The sequence below is a fragment of the Synchiropus splendidus genome, chromosome 13, assembly GCF_027744825.2.
Source record: "Synchiropus splendidus isolate RoL2022-P1 chromosome 13, RoL_Sspl_1.0, whole genome shotgun sequence".
Classification (NCBI taxonomy): Eukaryota; Metazoa; Chordata; class Actinopteri; order Syngnathiformes; family Callionymidae; genus Synchiropus; species Synchiropus splendidus.
In genome coordinates this window covers 22,204,704-22,228,156 of record NC_071346.1, presented here as the reverse complement: position 1 = coordinate 22,228,156, position 23,453 = coordinate 22,204,704, and positions in this window count along the sequence as shown.

Below are 23,453 nucleotides of genomic sequence, written 5' to 3'. Positions count from 1 at the left end.
CTGTCTGCAATGTCTGTCTGCGATTCTGTTCTTTGCAGCCCTCCAAACCTCTCAGAGGCAAGCACGACATCGTCATCTACAGAGTCATCTCTTTCTAAGGATGATTGGGCTGGTCCCTCGGGTCTTCATCTTAGGAGAATTGCAGCGTCAGATCAAGGTACACTGCAAGATTGGGGAACCGAATTCCTCTGACGGCTCAACTGACAAAAGCGAGTCTGTTTTTGAAGAACCAGCGGGACTTGAAGTGCCCAGAGGAGTGGGCGCTGAGCACCGACGAGCCTTTCATTCTAGGCCCTCCCGGGAGGCCGGGTCCGCTCCTGTGCTCAGGGCGCCTGTCTTGACAGAGTATCTTCCGAATTGAAAGCGCCTGTCTCCTCACCAGCCCATATGGATCGAAAAAATACACGGTCTTTGACACGCCCTTCAGTTTCACAGTCAACCCCCAGGTTCTGCGACACCATGTGGACCTGAGTGAACTCAGAGTTCCAGCGGTCATGTCTGATGGAGGAGGACCGCAGTTAGAGGGGTGACTGAGAACATGAAATTTTCACTTACAGCAATAGGAATAACACTCTTTCTAGTGTGATCAACACTAAACCTCTACGAATAGGGCGCTTGCTTCCAAGCCATGGGATGAGTTTGACGAGAGCCAGGCACTGCTATGAGGTGGATCTGTAGACTGTGTTCCCAGACTTGGCTGAGTTCCGTGTGGTGGAGTCAGGCAAGTTCCCGCTTGATCTTCACCTGTGCCTCATGGCATCCGCCGGCCGTCGTATCGAAGTTGAGCTCTCTCTCCACCTCCTGCTCAAGAATCATCCCACTTCACTGACGGCCCACTGGCGGTGGTTGGCGAGACTACACACGTGGCGCTACCGCATGTTGTCTGCCCACATCTGGAAGAAATCTGGACTATTCCCGTCGCAGTTCTGACACTCCACTGGCACTCGCACCGCACGTGATCAGGTACGGAGCTTACTGCCAGGTGGAGGGTTTGGATTTGCAGCGCTGTGTTCCCTCTCACTCAGAAGTCATGCCCGATTTGCGATGCGCGATGCCCTCGCCCCTGGAGCTCGACTTCTCCCCTGAGGAGTGACCATCCCACCATCACGCAGTGGAATGGTGTCTACACTAGCTCATAGCGCTTGCAGACATCATTGTGGTCTTTATGAGCTCCTATGAGACAGAACCTCTGTCACTCCACCAGAGATTTTGGAGATTCAACAGTCCGTCGGTGTGGTGCTCTGCTCGCGGCGCCTCCTCCACAGACAGCCGCCGCCCGGGTCGAACACCATCGCTGGTTGAAGGGGCGCGGAGAGCCCAGCTGTCTGGATCATAGCCGCACAGATCATCGCTGCTCCTCTTGGAGAAACCAGTCGGCTGCTCTCACCTCTGCTCCCTCCAAAAGTGTACGAAGAAAACTTTGTATCTAAAAGTATGCATCTAAACCAAAGTCTAAGTTGAATAAAATATAAGATGGATTACTTTGGTATCGGGTCTGTTTCCTCTCTGCCCAAAATTACAGTTTCTCACTGGACAAGTTCTCTTCCGGTTCCAGTCAGTGCGAACTCTGGCTTTGTTTTTGTCAGCTCAAAGTACACTGCAAGTTTGGGGGCCCTGCTTCCACTCACAGCTCAACTGACAAAAGCAAGTCTGTTTTTGAAGAACCACCGGAGTTGAAGTGCCCTGAGGAGTGGGCGCTGAGAACGATGACCCTTCTATCCTAGATCCGCTCCGGAGGCCTGGTGCTCTCCTGTGCTCAGGTCGCCTGTCTTGACAGAGTATCTTCCGAATTGAAAGTGCCTGTCTCCTCACCTGCCCATATAGATCAAGAAGATACTCCGTCATTGACACGTCCTTCAGTTTCACAGTCAACCCCGAGATTCTGCGACACCACGTGGACCTGGGTGAACTCATAGAACGCTGGTTCTATGACTGACTTCGCACCTAAATGTCTCTCTTCTTCTACACAGGTCAGCACCTTATCAGTAAAGGCTTTCTGACCTCCTCCACATTCAGACGAGGAGCATGACAGTTTACACAAAATGTGTCCGGTTAGAAAGCTAAAAGCTTAATTGGATCGAGTCCCACCCTTCAGAAAGTCGGACACTCTGTGGATGGCTCTCCCTGGTGGAAAGAAGCGGCAGGCACTGTCCCCTCACAGTTTGTAAAATTGGCTTAGAATTTCCATCATGAAAGCCTATGAGAAAACAGGAATCCCTGGAAACAGCTGTTGCTGCTTTCAAGAGAGTATCTCTTAAAGAAAACTGCCAGGCAGCTTCTTGATCATCAATGTCTACTTTTGCTGACCACTATGTGTCTAATGTGTCTGCATCCTCCTTCCCTCATGTCAATCTGTCTTCAGGAGCAGCCGAACCCTGCGACCAGTAGGCCCTCATTCACAGCACTAGCTTTGGGACACTGGTATCAGCTTCATTTCAGTGCAGTGGAGTGTGCAGCGTCCCAAGATCCACCGTATTCCTACATAACTGTCTATTCATTTGCGAATAAACTCCCTCTTCCTTGCTCAGCTCAGACTAGAACCCTGGCTGTAGCTGCTCAGTAAATGTTTTCTCTATAGGTGTGGAGGATTGTTAATGCCACTTTCTATTTCAGTCATATAGTGGTTAAAAGTGGACAACGCAGTTCCTGCTGATCCACAGTGTAGGGTACACACCATATATGAGGGGTTGTTAACGCCACCTTCTATATCAGCTTACGGTGGCAAAGGCGAGGCCTGCCACCCAGAGTGTAAAATTACACTCTACGTATGAGGGGTTGTTAATGCTACATCTTCGCAACCCATTCATTAATTCATTCAGGCTGGATAGACCCCGGGCGTGGCGGTGGCATAGGAAGTCTCATCGGCCGGTCCCGTATGAGGCCCTGGCCATCCGAGATAGCGACAGGACACTGGGCATACCACCTTCCGTCATACCAAAGCAACATCGCCGGTGACATTGCAGGTGTTTTAGTGCTGTAAAACGTGCATCTCCTTGACGACCGTCTTGCAAAGGAGGCAGCGGTGCAAGTCAGACGTCCGGTATGGACGGCCATGGTAATTGTCCGTGGTTCTCAGGTCAGGCCACATTGCAAGGCTGGGGGTTAAGCTTTGTGATCAAGATGACCTCATAGGTGTTCCAGAGTCCCGGGAGGTGTTCTGGACTGAGCAACTCTGCCACCTGTGCTCACACATACACTCACACAAGGGTGTGCTGCAACCTGTTCAAGTCCTGCAAAAAGTCCTGCAGCAGGGGGCAGAAATTATGAGGGGACCGCCTATCCTGGGGCATCCCCTCAATGCATGGCTACTTCAAGGCTAGCAGGTGGTCCTCTGCCCACCGAGGTAGAGTTAACTATTCGAAATGCAAAATCACCGGTAACACTCAAAGCATATAATGCTAAATGGGTGTGGACTGCTGTCCGTTGGGTAAACATCCACTGCTAGTCCAGTTCATGCAGGGATTTCGAAGACTCAGACCTCCAGACGCATCTGCCCCTATGGGGATCTACAATTGGTATTAAAGTCTCTCTGTGAAGCTCCCTTCGAGCCACTTGGTCAGGCTCCTTTGGAGCTGGTGGCTTAGAGAGCAGCTGTCCTCCTGGTCCTGGCCTCCATCAGGAGGGTTTGGAGAACTATGTGCCAGCTGGGTCCCGCGAGGTTCCTGGAGGTGGTGCATCCTTCGCCATGTGGTCTCCTCTTCTACAAGGTCAAGTTCTTGGTCCGTGGGAGAGACCAGCAGGCGAAGCAATGGCTTTGACTCCTGATCTCAACTTTCCTCCCATTTCTGCTACAGTCGGATTATGGTCAAAGATTGATGGAAATAAGGAACGATTGAAATCTCTCACGATAGGTCATAAGTAGGGGACCGGTGGCGGTATATCCATCACCATCATATCATCCGTCAACATAATGTTTTCTGTCGGAAATCCAATTTCTCTCACTCTTATCAAACGTTTTCTACACTGTTCACTCAGTGACCAGAAAAGTCTCAGAACTTGAAAATGTCAAACCATAGCAGAAAGACTCATTCTAATGAATTCAGGACTAAATCTATATTTCTGAACTTTTTTCAGAGTTGTTAACATTTTCATGGTTTGGTTCCGAAACCCATAAAAATGCGTTTTCTGCACGCTGCCACAACTTCTCAGGGAAACTTCAAAAAAATGAAAATTTCTTCTCCCACTATAGCAGAAAGGGTCTTACTAATAGTTGCACATCAAATCTAAGCTGTCTGAAGTGTTTTTTTAAAGTTAACAACATTTTTATGTTTGGCGTTTCGAAACCCACCTTATCTCAGGCTGAAAACGCGTTTTCTGCATTCGGCCACAACTTCTCCGCGAAGCTTCAGAACATGAAATTTTCACCTCCCACTTAAGCAGAAAGGGTCTTTCTAGTAGTTGCAGAACAAATCTAAGCTGTCTGAACCGTTTTTAGAGGGTTATCAACAATTTTATTTTTGTCGGTCCAAAACCCACTTTCTCTTTGGACGAAAACAAGTTTTACGGACAGTTCACTCACTGCTCAGCGATGCCCCAGAAGATGAAGTTTTCACCTGCCACTATAGCAGAAAAGGTATTTCTACAAGGTGCAGAACTAACTCAACTTGTCTAAAGTGATTTAAGAGAGTTATCAACATTTTTATTTGTGTCGGTCTGTAAACTATCTTTGCTTTGGCTGAAAACGCGTTTTATGCAGTTTACTCACTGCTCAGCGATTCCTGAGAACAAGAAAATTTCTCGTGCAACTATAGGAGAAACACTCTTTCTAGGATAATAAACACTAAACCTACATTCGTGAACTGTATTTCAGGGGGTTATCAACTTTTTTTTTTTTTTCCTGGACAGAAACTCAGCTTATCTCGGGCTGAAAACGTGTTTTCTGCACTGTTCACTCACTGCTTAGTGATGCCTCAGAACATAAAAGTTTCTCCTGAATTTACAGCAGAAGCGGTCTTTCTAGCAGCTGCAGAACTAATTCAACATGTCTGATGTGATTTCAGAGTGATAACAACATTTTTATGTTCGATTCTGAAAACCACTGTCACTCGGGCTGAAAACGCGATTTCTGCACTGTTCACTCACTGCTCATCGATGCCTTAGAACATGAAAATTTCTCCTGCAAGTAAAGGAAGAACACTCTTTGTAGTATAATAAACATTAGGCCTACATTTAGGAAATGTATTTCAGGAGGTTATCAGCTGCTTCTTTTTTTCCTGTTTAGAAACCGAGTTTCTCTTCGGCTGAAAACTAGTTTTCTGCACTGTTCACTCACTGATCAGAATAGTTTCAGATCCTGAAAATATTACCTGCAAGTATAGGAAAAATAGTCTTTCTAATATATTCAAGACCAAACCTACATTTCTGAACTGTTTTTGCAGGGTTATCAACAATTTTTTTTTCGTCTGTCCAAAACCCACTTTGTCTTAGGCCAAACACACTTTTTATACACTGCTCACTCACTGCTCAGAGATTCCACAGAAGATGAAAATTTCACCTGCCACAATAGCAGAAAAGGTCTTTCTCGTAGGTGCAGAAATAATTCAACGTCTCTGAAGTGGCTTCAGAGAGTTAACATTTTTATGTTGGTCTGAAAACCACAGTGCCTCGGGCTGAATACGCGTTTTATTATGGACAGAATACCCTCTGAACATTAAATTATCATCTACAATTATAGGAAAACACTCTCTAGTATATACAGCACTCAATCTACCTTTCTGAACTGTATTCCAGCGCGTTAGCGACGATTTGATTAATTATTATTATTATTTTTTTTTTTTTCTGGTATGAAAACCACAATCACTCAGGCTGAAAACGCGTTTTCTGCACTGTTCACTCACTGCTCAGTGATGCCTCACAACATGAAAATTTCACCAGCAACTATAGGAAAAGCACTCTTTCTAGTATATTCAACACTAAACATACATTTCAGATTTTTTTTTTTTTTTACTTTTTCTCAGCGATGCCTCAGAACATGAAAATTTCACCTATACTATAGCAGAATCTGCTAAAGTCTTTCTAGTAGCTGCAGAACTAATTCAACCTCTCTGAAGTGGTTTCAATGAGTCATCAACATTTTAATGTTTGTTGGTCTGAAAACCACAGTCCTTCGGTAGAAAACGTGTTTTCTGCACTGTTCACTGACTGATCAGAACAGCCTCAGAACAATGAAAATATCAAATGTAAATATAGCAAAAAGACTATTTCTAGTATATTCAGCACTAAATAAAACTTTCTGAACTGTTTTCAAAGCGACAATTTTATATTTTATTTTATGCGTTCACTGCTGTTCACACAGTGCTTAGGCGTGACTGAGAACATGAAAATTTCAACTGCAACAATAGGAAAAACACTCTTTCTCGTATATTCAGCACTAAATGTACCTTTCTGAACTGTTTATCAGGGGGTTATCAACTTCTTTTTTCCTGGTCAAAAACCGAGCGTCTCTCAGCCTGAAAACGTGTTTTATGCACTGTTCACTCACTGCTCAGGGATGCCTCAGAACATGAAAATTTCACCTGCCAATATAGTAGCAGGAGTGTTTTTAGTAAGTGCCGAACTAATTCAACTTGTTTGAAGTGGTTTCAGAGAGGTAACAACATTTTCATGTCTATCTGTCTCAAAACCACAGTCCCTCGGGCTGAAAACGCGTTTTCTGCAGTGTTCACTCACTGCTCAGCGAAGGCCACAGAACATGACAATTTTACCTGCCAATATCAGCAGAAAAGGTGTTTTTAGAGGGTGCAGAACTAATTCAACCTGTCTAAGGTGGTTTCAGAGAGTTATCAAGATTTTTATTTTTGTCGGTCTGAAAACCACCTTTTCTTGAGCTGAATACGCGTTTTCTGCTCTCTTCACTCACTGCTCAGGCATTACTCACAACATGAAAATTTCACCTGCAACGATAGGATAAACACTCTTTCTCATATATTCAACATTAAACCTACATTTCTGAACGGTATTTCAGGTGGTTAACTTTTTTTTTCTGGTCTGAATACCAGCTTTTGACGGGCTGAAAAGGCGTTTTCTGCACTGTTCACTGACTGAATGGAAAAGCTTCTGAACATGAAAATATCACATACAACTATAGGAAAAACAGCCTTTCCAGTGTGACGCCCACTTATGTGTGGTCACAGAGTGTGTGTTAGATGTCATTTAATTGTTCAGCATGGAGTTGATTAACCGGCAGGTATATGATTAGGTCAGTAGAGGGCAGGATAGGACAGAGGTTGGGCATTGAAGATGCGTGGGTAAATAGGAAGTGACATTTTTTCATTACTTTTCTCACCATCGAAAAATGTGGAAGCCTCACGTGAATCTGTCCACATTTTGTTTCAGGTTAGTTGATTATATGGTTGTCATATCAGAATATAGTTTTTTGTGATTGCATTGTACAGTAGTTTTGTCGACCAAAGTGGCTTCAGGAGAGTGCAAGGACCGTGTTTTGTTCCATGAAAGCGAATAATTACATTGCACTGAGGTCCTGGTTCAACCGTTCAAACGAGAAAATCGAACGTATCATCTATATAAATACTCATCACATCTGTGACACTGAGTTTCAAACAAGATAAATATGATTTTACTGGATGTAAGGCAGTAAAATGATTATTTTGCAAAATGTTTAAAAGAGTAATTTACAATCATAAAAATCAAGTGTTTACATTGTACAAAAACTTTATCATTTAAATGTAAAATCAGAGCGAAATACATGTCATGTTCTACTTTTATTTGAATTGTTTGATAAAAACAGATGGAAATGTGAAGTGCAAACGTCATTGACATGATTCAGAACGACAGCTTGTTAAGCAGATGTGATCTGCAGCAGCAGGGTCATTAGCACGTCTTGTTTACTTCTCACTCGGTCTACAGCAGCATTTCCTGCCTATAGGACTGTGGATTTCCTGTCAGCAGACCCCACGCCCAACACAAATGAAGCTCCATCCATCAACATGTAGAAACGCCGGAGGGAAAAAAGTGCAGATGAAAACTGCTCCCACAAACTACTGCTTCATGTTTTCCATTGCCAATATGCAAACGTCACTGTGATGCAAGCTTGGTCGGCTGCGTCAGGGGCCTCATCACCGGGGGCCCAAAAACGCAGTTTATCTCCATGCTGCCTCCCAAGTCATCAGACTAGAGACGCTTAAAAGGGCCAATATGCAGCAGCCGGTAAATGATGTGTTTCATGGGTGGTTTTTGAAGAGTTGATTAACCGGCAGGTATATAATTCGGTCAGTAGAGGGAAGGGTAGGACAGAGGTTGGGCATTGAAGATGTGTGGGTAAATAGGAGGTGACACTTTTTTTCATTGCTTTTCTCACCATCGACAAATGTGGAAGCCTCGTATGACTCTGTCCACATTCTGTTTCAGGTTAGTCAAATCCATTTTTTTATAATGTTTGTTCCACTTGGGATTGACTGATTCTGAGTCTGAGTGTGAGGATGGTGATTCAGTTTTTAAGTATACTGTTTTTCCTTCGTACGTTGAGTTCGCTCTGTGTAGATGTGGCGCTTGTAAGCTAATACTGACAACCGACGTTGACATGGCACGGGTGATTGAGTTGTGTGGAGTTCAGTTTGCTTGTGGTGAATAACGGTGTTTGGTAAAAAGTAAGGTTTTATTATTTCTCAACACTAGCCAAAAGGTTTAATGGCAGAATTATACATTCAGATGAAAAGCAATTATGCATGTGGTTCATGATGTCTGACAGTTGTTGTATGACAAAGTGAGATGTTTGTGAGTGATGTTTCAGAAAGACATTTAATTGTGGTGTGGGTTACCACAATAAAAAAACATAATCCCTTGGATTACTTTTCTCACCATCGACAAATGTGGAAGCCGTGTGTGACTGTCCGCATTTTGTTTCAGACGGCATTCTACTGACCACATTAAGACACCACTTTTTAACTGTGGACAAGGTCACAGTATTCAGACCTGTTACAGATGCATAGTTTTAGATAGAAGTTTTCTTCCTACGCTTTTAGATGGAGCAGAGGTGAGAGCAGTCGACTGGTCTCTCCAAGATGAGCAGCAATGATCAGCACGGCTATGATTTGGACAGCTGGGATAACCCCGCCCCTTCGACAAGCGACGGTGTTCCCCCCCCCCGGGGCAGCGGCTGTGTGAGGAGGAGGCGCCACGAGCGGAGAACCACGCCGACGGACTGTTGAAACTCAAAATCTCTGTAGAGTGAGAAAGGATCTGTGATGGATGAGCCGGTCCACGGAGCACAAAAAGAGCGTAATGATGTTCTCAAGCGCTGTGAGCTGGTTGCCGACGGCGTAAACACCATTCCACTGCGCAATGGAGACTCTGTCAGCGGTGGGTGGGATGGTCACCCCTCAGGGGGGAGGTCGAGCTCCCGGGGCGAACGCATCAGGCATGGCGCATGACGGCTGAGTGAGCGGGAACGGTGAGCCGCCAATCCAAACCCTCCACCAGGCAGTAAGCTCCGTACCTGACCAAGTGCGGTCCTAGTGGGAGTGGAGTGTAAGGGCCGTGCCGGGAATAGTCCGGATTTCTTCCAGTTGTGGGCAGACAACATGCGGTCCTGCCCTTGGTGTAGTCTCGCCATCCAACGCCAGCTGGCCGTTAGTGAAGTGGTATGATTCTTGAGCTGCCGGTGGAGAGAGAGCTCAACTTTGATACGACGGAGGCGGATGACATGAGGCGCAGGAGAAGATCAAGCGGGAACGTGCTTGATTCCACCACACGGAACTCATCCAACTCTGGGAAGTCTCCAGACGCACCTCATAGAAGCGCCTGGCTCTCGTCAAACTCATCCCATGGCTTGGAAGCAGGAAATGTGGATGGAATGAAAACGGTTTGGCTGCTTGTAGCCCAGTCGCAGCGCCCTATTCGTAGAGGTTTAGTGTTGAATATACGAGAAAGTTTTTTTTTCCTATAGTTGCAGGTGAAACTTTCATGTTCTGAGGCATCGCTGAGCAGTGAGTGAACAGTGCAGAAAACGCGTTTTCAGCCCGAGGGATTGTGTTTTTTTGTCCGACAAACATAAAAATGTTGATAACTCTGTGAAACTACTTCAGACAGGTTGAATTCGTCCTCAGCTACGACAAAGACGCCTTCTGCTATAGTTGCAGGTGATGTTTTCATGTTCTGAGGCTTTTCTGATCAGTGAGTGACCAGTACAGAATATGCATTTTTAGCCTGAGAGAAGCTGGGTTTCGGACTGTCAAAAATACAATAGTTGATAACCCTCTAAAAACAGTTCAGAAATGTAGGTTTAGTGTTGAATATGCTAGAGAGAGTGTTTTCCCTATAGTTGCAGGAGAAAAAACGTTTTGCCTGTAGTTGCAGGTGATATTTTCATCTTCTGAGTCCCGCCTAAGCAGAGCAGAAAACACGTATTCAGCCCACGAAAAGGTGGTTTTCAGACCAACAAGGATTAAAATGTTGATTACTTTCTGAAACCACACAGAGAGGTTTAATTAGTTCTGCTGCTACAAGAAATAACGCTTCTGCTATACAGTCAGGTGAAATTTTCATGTTCTGAGGCATCGCTGAGCAGTGACTGAACTGTGCAGAAAACGCGTTTTCAGCCCGAGAGAGGCTTGGTTTCTGACGAGGAAAAAAAATATTGTTGATTACACCATGAAAATAGTCCAGAAACGTGGATTTAGTGCCGAATATACTCGAAAGAGCCTTTTTCCAACAGTCGCAGCTGATATTTTCATGTTCTGGCACTATTCTGAGCAGTGAATGAACAGTGCAGAAAACGGGTTTTCACCTGAGTGAGGATGGTTTTCAGAATCGACAAACATAAAAATGTTATCACTCTGCAACCACTTCAGAAATGTTGAATTAGTTCAGCACCTGCTAGTATGACCACTCTAGCTATAGTGCCAGGTGAAATTTTAATGTTCTGAGACAGCCCTGAGCAGAGAGTAAACAGTGCATAAAACGCGTTTTCAGCCCATGGGACCTGTACCTTTCAGACCAACAAACATAAAAATGTTGATAACTCTCTGAAACCACTTCGGAGACATTGAATTTGTTCTGCAGCTACGAGACAGACCCCGTCTGCTAAGCTGGTGTGCGCTCATGACTCCTGTTTGGACTCTGGCTAGAATCAAAAAGGAGTCCAAGTACGTCAGAATCCGCAGACCCTGTCTCCTTAGTGGTTTGAGCCACTCCTCCACGCACTTGGCAAAAAAATGAGGCACTCGACACTAGAGACCGTGTTGTGGAAGTAGGCCTCTGCAAGATCTATGGAGGTCATCCACTCTCACACTCTGACACACTCCAGGAGTCTCCTGGTAGTCCGGAACCGCTGTCTGGTCATGAATTGGTTGAGGAGACTGAGATCCAGAACAGGTGTCCACTCTCCTGTCTTCTTGGGTTCCAGAAAGTACCCGGAGTAAAACCCAGTGTAGGAGGATCGCTTACGAACTAACTCGATTATTCCCATTGTCAGGAGAGCGCGGTCGTCCTCCATCAGACATGACAGCTGGTTCTCTGAGTTCATTCAGGTCCATGTGGTGACGCAGAACCTGGGGGTTGACTGTAAAACTGAAGGACGTGTCAATGACCATGTATTTTCTCGATCCATATGGGCAGGTGAGGAGACAGGCGCTTTCAGTTCGGAAGATATTCTGTCAAGACACGTGCCCAGAGCACAAGAACAGACCCGGCCTCCGGGGCGGGTCTAGGACGAAAGGGTCGTCGGTGCACAGCGCCCTCTCCTCTGGGGACTTCAAGTCCCGCTGGTTCTTCAAAAACAGACTCACTTTTGTCAGCTGAGCCGTCAGAGGAATTCGGTTCCCCAAACTTGCAGTGTACCTTGATCTGACACTGCAATTCTCCTAAGATGTACACCCGAGGGACTGGCCCAATCATCCTCAGAAAGAGATGACTCTGTAGATGACGATGTCCTACCTGCCTCTGAGAGGTTTGCAGGGCTGCAGAGAACAGAATCACAGACACACATCCTATCAGACGTTGCACGAGGGAGCTGAGAACCGAGCATGTCTGGCACGCTGCGCCTACTCAGTGTTCCTCTGAAGTGGTGACTTTCGCGGCCCTGTGGCGACCCCTGCTAAAAACTGGCGAGTCTGAGGAATAAGAAGAGTTAATGGCAGAATTGAAACTCCCCTGACTTTTGGCTGGTACCAGGATCTTTTGAGAGACGGGAAAGAGTTATTTGATGTCTGTGCTTCATATTGTGGCGAATCTGAGGAAAAACATAACGTCTTGGCTCCAGAAACTTCCCCAGGGACAGTTCTGGCGTCAGGTATAAGGAGGCAGAGAGCCTGTTACTATACTGCTCGGTCTCCTGAGACGATGTCAAACAAAAACTAATTTTTGAAGCCGGAGTTCGGACTGACTGGAGCCGGAAGAGAATTTGGCGAGTGAGAAACCTTTATTTTGGGCAGAGAAGAAACAGACCCGATACCAAAGTAATGCATCTTTTTTTCCAAGTTCGACTTTGGTTTAGATGCATACTTTTAGATACAAAGTTCTTCCTATGCTTTTGGAGGGAGCAGAGGTGAGAGCAGCCGACTGGTCTCTCCAAGAGGAGCGGCGATGATCAGCGCGGCTATTATACGGCTGTTCCCCAAAGCCGGCGGCTGTGTGTGGAGGAGGCCCCGCGAGCAGAGCACCACGGCGGCGGACTGTTATGTCTCCAAAATCTCTGGTGGACTCCATGGAGCTCTTAAAGAGCGCGATGATGTTCTCAAGCGCTATGAGCCGTTTGACGACAGCATAGACACAATTCTACTGAGCGATGGTGGCTCTGTCAGCGCCGGGTGGGATGGTCACTCCTCATGGGGGAGGTCAAGTTCCAGGGGCGAGGGCATCGCGCATTACGGCTGATTGAGAGGGAACGCTGCGCTGCAAATCCAAGCCCTCCACCTATTAAGCTCCGTACCTGAACACGTGCGGTCCTTCTGTGGAGTGTCAGAACTGCGCTGGGAATAGTCCAGATTGAATTGGACTAGAAGCGGATGTTTACCTAACAGACGGCAGTTCACATCCATTTGGCATTATATGCTTTGAGTGTTGCGGGTGCTTTAGCATTTCGAATAGTGAACTGCACTTAGGGGGCAGAGGACTGCCTGCTAGCCTTGAAGTAGTCATGCCCCAGCATCAGAGTTCTTAATAGAGTAATTTCTGCCCCGTGTTACAGGACTGTTTGGGAGGCAGGCAGGCTCCAGGGACAGCTGGACACAAACATATTCCAGGGATATTACACCAGCCTTTCTACTTCACTGGAAGTGCCAGGGCACTCCGCAAAATGTGATTGTGAAATTACAGAGGCGTGAGTGACTGACTCTGTCATTGTGAAATTACAGCCGGAGCCGGCGCATCTGCCACAACAAGAGAAGAAGCTTGAGACTTGAAGAGGTGCGGAGCGGCTCATCTGGACCACGGAAACTTCAGGCAGGACTGAGGTCTCGTCGCAGTCACGGGAGAGACTTGTCTCATCACCACAGCAGTGGATTTAACCGCAGGAGACTCGGCGCTTGTGGAGCTCCGTACGTGGACATCGGGACTTCGGCAGCTTCCCCCGGGGCAGTCGGCTGACCGGAGGAAATTTCTGTTTGTGCGGAAATTTCTGTTTGTGCGGAAATTTGTTTTAAATAAAAGCATTGCTTGGAGCATAGTATTTGCGTTTTTTTTTTTTTTTTTTTTTTTTTTTTTTTATTATTATTATTCATATTGAATTCGCTCCTTCCAGTGCCTCGGCCTCGAGCGCTCCACTGGGCCTGGTAGCCTGGGGCCCTGTCCGTGAACCTGGCGACACTGCACAATGATGGTCCGGACATTTGATTCGTTCTCCCAAGTGGGTTGAAGAGACACGCCCTGTGGTAGCCAAAGCTGAAAGGAATACACACAGGATGTATCAACACAGCAGGTTTTATGCACGGTTCCAACTTCCAACAAACCGGATGGTGACACGGCAACATAACAAGAGCGCCCCCAAGTTGTGACCCCAAATAATCCCATGACACGTCATAACTTCTCGTCTCCCTCAAAATGTTCACGTCTTCCAACTTCACTCCCAAAACTCTTGTCCCCAAATAAGTCTAAAACTTAAGTCTAAAATAAAATAATAAAATAGTCATAAAATAGTGTGGAACTTAAACGACGAAACCAAAACAAAACAAAACAAAAACATGCCTATTTATGCTAAAGAATAAGAAAATAGCAACCAACTTGGCCTAAAGGCCTTTTATCTATTGATCAGCACCTACAAGTCTGAGGCCATGGTTCTTCACCGGAATAAGGTGGTTTGCTCTCTCCAGGTCGGTGGAGAGTTCTTGCCCCAAGTGGCGGAGTTTAAGTATCTCAGGGTCTTGTTCTCGAGTGAGGGAAAAGGGGAGCGTGAGATTGATAGACGGGTTGGTGCAGCTGCAGCAGTGATGCGGTCGCTGTATCGGACCGTCGTGGTGAAGAGGGAGCTCAGTCACAAGACGAAGCTCTCGATTTACCCATCTACGTTCCCACCCTCACCTATGGTCACGAGCTTTGGGTAATGACCGAATGGATGAGATCGCGGATACAAGCGGCTGAGATGAGTTTCCTCCGCAGGGTGGCTGGGCGCACCCTTCGAGATAGGGTGAGGAGTTCGGTCATCCGGGAGGAGCTCGGGGTGGAGCCGCTGCTCCTCCACATCGAGAGGAACCAGTTGAGGTGGCTCGGGCATCTGATCCGGATGCCCCCTGGACGCCTCCCTGGGGAGGTGTTCCGTGCATGTCCTACCGGGAGGAGACCCCGGGGAAGACCCAGGACTCGCTGGAGAGATTATGTCTCCGGTCTGGCCTGGGAACGCCTCGGGATCCCCAGGGATGAGCTGGAGGAGGTTTGTGCGGACCGGGAAGTTTGGGCTTCCGTGCTCCGAATAGTGCCTCCGCGACCCGACCCCGGATAAGCGGTAGAAGAAGGTGAAGGTGAAGGTAAGGTGACGTTACAGAAATCGTCAGGAAGGACATAACGAATAAAGCGCTGGTGTCTGAAGTCGTGAGGCTCCTAAAACTACAAGGACCTGGTGGTAACAGACGTCGTGGACTGACCTGACTGAAGTTCAACCACAGTAAGGTCCATTTGGAGCCTGAATTTTTAAAAGCACCGTGGGTGATTGTGTTTTGAGGTTGCTGTTTTGTTTATTAATTATTTTAAATTATTATTTTATTGTTATTATTATTAAATTGTGGCCAACCATGATGGTTTTCCTTCTGGTTCTGACCCTGAATCCACCCACAACCAGGACACTACACCACACCTCATTGACCAGAGTGCTTCACCGACACGCATGTTTCTGTCTGGCTTGTTTGACGGCATGTCTGAGGAGGATGTAGAGCTGGTCTATGATCCGAGTATAAATGAAAACATGGAGTCCATTTTTTTTTTCGCTGAGAGAGAGGATAATCGTATTTTAAATATTGTTCCTGCATCATCTCGGGAAGGTAGGGCTGATACCTCTTTAGACAATGGCGATTGGTAAGAAAGGTTTGTTGATAATCAACAGACGGCTGATTCAGGGACACCAGCTCTTGACCCTCTGATAGATGTGTCCGGCTCCAGCTGTAGCGATGACAATGTTGATGATGACGGTGATTCGGTTCAGGAAGGATGCTGTGTAAGAGGTACCGGTATTGAATCAGAAGTCATAGAGCCTTTTAACACAGATAGGATGAGAAGGGTGCTAACACGTCCTGCTGTACCCGACACTCCTGATTTAGCAACTTTCTACAGAGGTTTGATGCAACAGGTCAGAGAGTTGGCAGATGAAACGCAGAGACTAGCACATCGAGAGGATGTGGTTCAGCTTGAAGTGGTTGGTGAAGATGTTCAAGAACATGTTAATGTTGTGGTTGAAGGTGACGGGGAAAATATGTACCCTGCTTTTGAGGCCCTCCTGAGCAACACCATGCAATCTGACAGAGTCATAGTTATGGGTAAGATAATTGAATTAACGGTCCAAATTGTGCATAACCCTCGAGGTGGCGCTAAACGCAAACTCAAGAAGACACTGCATGCCAAAATTTTTGGTAAAAAATGATGACATCTCTACAGTCTCTAGTTGGTAGTGATGGAACTGATCAGCTTTGCTTTGCAATCAGCCTTTCTTGTCTCCTTAATCCTAACCGTACGTATCAAGATTGTGTTGAGTTGGGGAGGGAATTACAAAACAAAGCTGGTTTAGATTCTCAAACACCTATCACATTCACAGATATACCCCTGTTTGAATGGATAGTGAGGCGTAAAATTGTTGTGTTTCATAAAACAACAGCAAACCAACCATTAGCGCATTATGCCACAGGTTTTGCTGATGGTTCGGATCCTTCATACTTGTTTCTACTTCAGGGACACTATTGCGGGGTAAAAAACCCAAAGGGTTTTTTAGGAAGACGTCACTTTTGCGTCAGCTGTCATAAGGGGTATAAATCACAACACATCTGCAAAGGTCACCGTAGCGTTTGTCACAATCCTGTTTGCCCTACAGAGGTCCCAAAGCCTGTAACTTGTGGCGATGGTTGCCGGGTTTGTAGAACACCTTCCTGCATTGTGAGACACAAAGAGATTGGCGCTAATGGGAGCAGTTTCTGCCAGATATACAAAAAATGTGAAAAATGCGGAAGGTGCCGGTATATCCCATTAAAACAGGGTAAACCTAACAGTTGTTGCGGTGTGCTTAAATGTAAAATCTGCAATGTAGAATTATCATCGACAAACGAGGTCCACCAGTGCTACATTCAGCCCATTGCCAGGAAGACTGAGCCTCCTGATCTGTTTTGTTGTGATTTTGAAACGTTTACAGACGACCAAGGTAGACATGTCCCTTCTTTAGTGTGTGTAAAGACGCAGAGAGGTGAAGAATAGATGTTTAATGGTCTCGAATGTGTTCGAGCGTTTCTTTTATATTTCAGAAAGAATTGGTTTAGAGTTGTGTTTTTGTTGCACATAATGCCAGGGGCTTTGACAGCGTCATTGTCTTCAGAGGTATGCTTGACGAAGGGTTAATACGTAAGAGGATAATCATGACCGGTAGTAAGATATTTGTCTTGAGGATCCTCACTACAAGCTAAAATTTATCGACTCTCTCTCATTCCTAGCCATGCGACTCAGCTTCATGCATAAAGCCCTAGGTTTCACCGAGCAGTGCAAGGGTTTTTTTTCCACACAAGTTGAGCTTGAAAGATCGTCTGCATTACATAGGGGTGTATCCTCCTCCATCAGACTACGGCTTCGAGGGCATGTCAGACCCTGAACAGAAAGATTTTTAAAGCTGGTATGATACTGTGCATGATAATTCTTTCAATTTCAGGAGTGAAGCTATTCACTATTGTAAAAATGATGTTGACATTCTGGCCAGAGGATGCATGATATTTAGAGAGGAGTTTTTTAAAGAAACAGGTGTTGCACTCTCGTCCATAACAATCACCTCTGCGTGTATGGCTGTTTTCAGGACCAACTTTTTAAAACCAGACACATTAGCAATACCATGTCCCAACAATTATGTAATAAAAGGTAACAAGAGGTTCTCACATGCTTCCATCCATTGGTAGCTATGGGAATCACACAGACAGGGCATTTTGATACAACATGCCTTGAACCGTGGGGAGATGGTGTTTGGCCAGTATTTTGTTGACGGTTATGCTAAAGTTGACGGTGTTAAGCAGGTCTGGGAGTTTTATGGATATTTCTCCCACGGTTGTCCTTCATGTGTCGACCCACATGCAGTCTGTCTGTTAAGAGGTAGACCATATGGTGAATTCTACTCTGCTACGATGGAGAGAGAGCAGGCGTTAAAGTCTGATCATGAGGTGCATCTTATTACCATCTGGGAACACGAATGGCGTTCACTTCGACAATCGTGTGATAATCTCAGAGATTTTCTCTTAGATTTTGACACCCCTGAGCCTCTCAACCCTCGTAATGCCCTCTACGGCGGTAGAACCAGCGCTTTAAAGCTGCGTTACACGGCCAACCTGGTGAAAAAGTTGATTACGCTGATGTCACCTCTGTATCCTTACGTCAACAGCACGTGTTCCTAGGTCACCCCCGAAAAATTCACAAGGACTTTGGGGATCCCAGACAGTACTTTGGTCTTATCAAGGCGGTTGTCTATCCTCCTCGGGTTTTATATTACCCGTTTTACCCTACAGAGGACCAGGCGGTAAATTACACTTCACGTTATGCAGTATCTGTTCAAGTCGTATTGTCCAAGACAGTGGCTGTACGCATAATGATGATGAGCGTGCTTCGACAGGGGTCTGGGTCACGGTTGAGTTCAACAAGGCTCTGGACAAGGGATACAAGGTGGCCAAGATTATCGAAGTATGGCATTTTGATAGATCTAGTGATTGTATTTTCACAGGTTACATCCGTACATTCCTGAAGGGCAAGCAGGAGGCTTCTGGTTACCCTGCTGAGGCCGTTGATCAGGAAAGCCACGACAAATACATTTAGGATTATCAAGCACATCGGGGGATTTTGCTTTGTGCTGATAAGATTTGTCACAACCCTGCAAAGAGACAGGTGGCTAAGGCTTTGGTTAATAGCCTTTGAGGCAAGTTCTGTCAGAAAGAGAACATGTCTCAGGTTTCTGTAGTGTCAGACCCCAACGAGTTTTTCAGTTTCTTGCTTTCAGGGAAATACGAGGTCAGCTACTTTAACATGCTGGATGAGAAAAAAGTTGTGATCCAGTGGCGTTACAAGGGTCTCTACCCTCCTGGTAAAAGCACCAATGTTTTTATGGGAGCTTTTACTTGCAGAAGGATGTTCTCTATGTTGACACAGACAGCTTGATATATGTGGTGAAAGACAGCAAGACGCCTTTAAAATTAGGTAACTATCTCAGTGATCTGACTGATGAACTCGACGGGGATAGCATCGAGGACTTCGCTTCGGCGGGTCCTAAGACATATGGTTATAGGACCAAAGGACAGAAGAAGGTTGTGATGAAAGTTAAAGGTATCATGCAAACAAAAGAGTCTTTTCAGCAGATAAACTTTGACTCCGTCAGAGATCGTGTAGAGGGCTATTTACAGAATTCACCTGATGGGGTGCTTGAGACCCATCAACACAATATTGTGAGGGATAAAAAGAACATCACTTTAAAAAACAGATCAGTTCCTACAAAACTCGATAAGAGACATGTGCGATAAGAGACGATTTTTTTTGTACGGCACAACCAAACCTTTTGGGTTCTGAGTTTTGAGTGGATGACTGGGTCATTATGGAAGAAATTCATTTTGATCCGCGCTTGAAAACATCATTTTCATGTCTAGTGGTGGGACCATCAGGGTTAGGAAAGACCCATGTATACTTGTGATGGATGATGTCAATTGTAAATAAAGATTGTATGTATGTATACGTCTTTTGAACCTATGTACAGTGAATTGCAAAAGATGAATAAAAATATCAAATTCATTGAAGGTTTACCTAAATCTTTTGAAAATGAAGATGTATTTCCTTCTGATAGAAAACATTTGACAGACATCATAAAAATATGAGTGTTATAATGGTGACGCAAAACTTATTTCATCGTAGTAAATATAGTTGTATCCTCGCAATAAAACGCAGATAAAAGTTCTTGCTCAACAAGTTTACCCGTCTCAAAGAGTTTTCTTTCAAGAAAGCTTTGAAGATGCTACAGCTGGCGCTCACGGGTACTTAATTGTTGATCTAACACCCTCATGTCCAGAACGCTACAGACTAAGGACTGGGATACTTGGGATACCATACCAAAAACGTCTGCTTAAGTCATGTCAGCACATATAAAAAGAAACGCAGGTTTACTTAAGGAACTATACCATGCTCCTTAAATGAAACGTAAAGACATTTTGATGCATAGTTCTCGGGACTTTATTCAAGCTCTCGATGAGATCGCCCTGAACGTTTTGAAGGGGAATGTACTGTTGTCGCAGGCTCAGTTAAAAAAAACTGAAAAAACAGAAGAAAAACATCTGTCACGGGTCAAGGACGTGGAGCGGGACCCAAGCGCAGTGGTGAAAGTCACAAAAGGCAGGACCGAGTCAAAAACAATATTTTAATAATTAAACAACAAAATCACGACAGAAAGCGTCACCAAACCGGGAGACACAAGATAAAGTCTAAATGTCCAAAACAGAGTAACCAAACGAGCCGAAGTCCATATACAAGAATAAGAGACCAAACAGAAAGCGTCACCAAACTGGGAGAATCAAACCAACTTAAATTTGGGAACAGAGAGACGAAAGTACAATGAACAGAGATAGAGACAAAAGAAACCAGGAAAGGCGGAAACAGGAAGAAACCGAACACTAACTCAGGCACCAGGGTTTAAGACAAAGAAATCCAAAATAAGCTAACTAGCGCACAGAACAAGAGAACGAACAAGGAGAGCCAAGAGAACGAGGAGTTACCACAGGGAACAAAGGAGAGCGTCACAGAAACTAGAGAAGAAATCACAGGGAACAAAGGACTCCATCTGCAGGAACTAGAGGAGTCGATCACAGGGAATAATAGGGGACAATCTGGCACACGGTGCTGGAGTCCAGGTGCTCTAATACTCAGGTGATCTGGGGTTGATTGGCTCCAGCCATGTGCCACACAAACAGGAAGAACGGAGGAAGAAAACAAAACAAGACTCGCATGACAAAATAAAAGCGGAATCATGAGAACATCAGACTCTTGGCTAATAAAAAGGCGTGCGTGAAGCGTAGATGAAGGATTCTTATAAAGCAATCGGGAGGATTCCTGTTGCCGTTGCTAGCGGCTGCCGTTCCAATCATTGGAAATCTAATAGGAGGACTTGTAAAGAAGTAAAACACGATGAAGACTGTCCAGAAAATGTATCTGGTCTCTCCTCAGCAAATTAACCAGTTATCAAGTCCAACCTCCGACATCTGTGAAACTGCCAAAGATGAATTGAATGAGAAGATGAGGACCATTCTGAATGATTCTCAGTTAAACTCGTATGAGAAGATTAAAAAGTATGATGCTCTATTGCAGAGATATTTAACCTTTACAAAACAGGATCAGAGAGACCAAAGGAGAGTAACTCTGACTTTACAACGAGACAGAGTCAGCGATCACCCCCACGACTCTGACAGTCGTGTCGAAAGTGTTCTAAAAACACCCTTTGTAACAGATGACTTGGGTCAGGATATTCTAAATATCCTTCCGTCAAAAGCTCGAAGAAATGCTGAATACATTATCCAGAGGATATGCAAAAATGGTGATGGTTGGAATATGAATGGCAAATTTATGTATGAAGGAAATGCTGTAAAAGGCTCTCATGTGATTGATATATTCAAGTACCTTTCCCTACCGCATAATAAAAGAAGTTCTCCATTACCTGCGGGATGGTCCTAGTTTCTCGTCACATTATTAAAGCTAAACATCCCTCTCACACTGCTGTCCAATCCTGAAGCGAGGGCTCAATATCAGAGACTTAAATCGAATTCTATCTTGCGAAAGAAAAGTATAGCTGAAAGCTGGTCTCCTGATTACAGATTTTTTTTAACACACGAACAAACAAAATAGGATTAGTCACAATAGTCTTTAAAATACTGAAGAGAACAGAGTATGTTGTTTCCACGGACAGTGTGCACATCTTTTTAGACATTGTTGATGTCCTTTCACAAAGTTGTATACCATGAGGTCATATTTTAAGGTATCGTCACTGTATAGACTTAATACTTCTTGGATACACAGCCCTCTAGCACGATGATGGAGGTAGAAGATGCAATGATGACTGTGATTGCAAACTCCAATAGTTTGCTACCTCTATTGTTGTGAACGACGTTAGTTTCTGACTTGTTCCTCCTTTGCCCCGAATGTTTCCATTTTCATCGTTCTCACCAGTACATCCGTACGAATATATTTTCCCCGAGCTTCTCCTGGACGGGAATCAAAAAAACATAAAAAACTAACTGAAGCTTGTGCCGTGGAACTTGATCCTCCTTTATTGAAAGTAATGGTCTCAGGAACATCCAAAAATCCAAACTTAACGGTCAAAACCTATATGTCCATGTTGTTCTTAACAACCCAACACAAATCAACCACGAGCTTACCTTGCGCATCCGCCGTTTTTTTCAAAAGACAAAAGTGGCCTTCAAATTAAAACCCACGTATATTTATGTAAAGCACTAAACCACAAAACGACTACCTAACAGTGTAAACAATATCAAGTGAAACTTACTTTGGCACTTACAATGACCACATACAAACGATAGAGGGTTCTGTAGTAGACCATTGTTGTACTTGATGTTGCCTGAATGTTTCTTGAGAAACTTTAAAATACTTTCAGGGTAATGTGCAAAGTAGGGCCCCATTCCAAATGAGTCAAAGAAAGTTGTTCTACCGTCTTCTTCGAGAGTTAAACTCTGCCAGTGCTCTCCTGGTTTATGTGCCGGATGTGTGTTGACGATTAAATATTCAGGCGGTCTGAGGGGGTTGTGTAAATTGAGGCAACTTATCCGACGGCCATACACCGTAAAATGTGTCGCTCAAGAGACCTCTCAGCAGCCTCTGTAACTGGAGACTGTCCATAACTTTTTAATAATAGTCCACCAGCACTTGTCTTTTCGCATCAATCTCCAGAATGGAATCATAACAAGCGTACACAATCAGTATTACGGTGTTTGGTAAGGGTACTATGAATCTCATCTCCAGTCTTAAATTCCCATTTGAGACAGGGGAGAGAGCGTCGTTGTCGTCGGCTGGATTGAGATTAAATGCAAACAGTGAATAACCGCTGTTAAAACCTTCGCAGTCAATGCTTAGAGGTAGATCCTTCAAATGTCTTCCTGTAGCTAAAATCATGGTATATGCCGTGGTGGAGATCCCAGACAAGTGGCTGGTGAGGGTCCAGGAGTCCAGCTGGCTGCGCTATGGCAATGAAGGAGGTGAAGGTTGTGGAGTAGAGGTGCAGGCAGGCTGAAGTTCTAAGGCAGAAAAGACCGACTGAAATAACTCAGATAATGCAATATCCAGGCAGTGGCAAATAGCGGAATATCTCGCTTGAAGACAAACCATGAAGGGTTGACGAACAGGCGAGGACTGGCAGGTTGGTCGGGTCTTTATACCTTCAGGAGATTGGAGGCAGGTATGGATGTGACTAGGTGGGTTGGGCGGTGACGTCAGCGGAAGAGGTTGTGACAGACTTTCTTCACAAACAGAGAGGCGCCAAGGATTTTCAGACGAAAGGTGGAGTCGCGGGGTCCGGTCAGGCAGAAGGCATCATTCGCCCTAGTGAGTTTAATATCAGTGTCTCACAGAAAAATATGTCGCCGTGGAGAGGACCGAGAAGATGTTCTTCTCTGGATCTGCTCGTGAACTCTGCCCGTTTATTCAGGCCTGCGTTGGGACCGTTTACAGTCAACCAACACAGGTGTGTCTTGGTAAAAAAGACCGGCGCTAAACTGTGTTTTAAGAGTGTCGCCTGAAAAGTTGAGAAGTGTTTTGATCATAGCTCTGTACGGGTGAGTGGAACTGGACTGCGA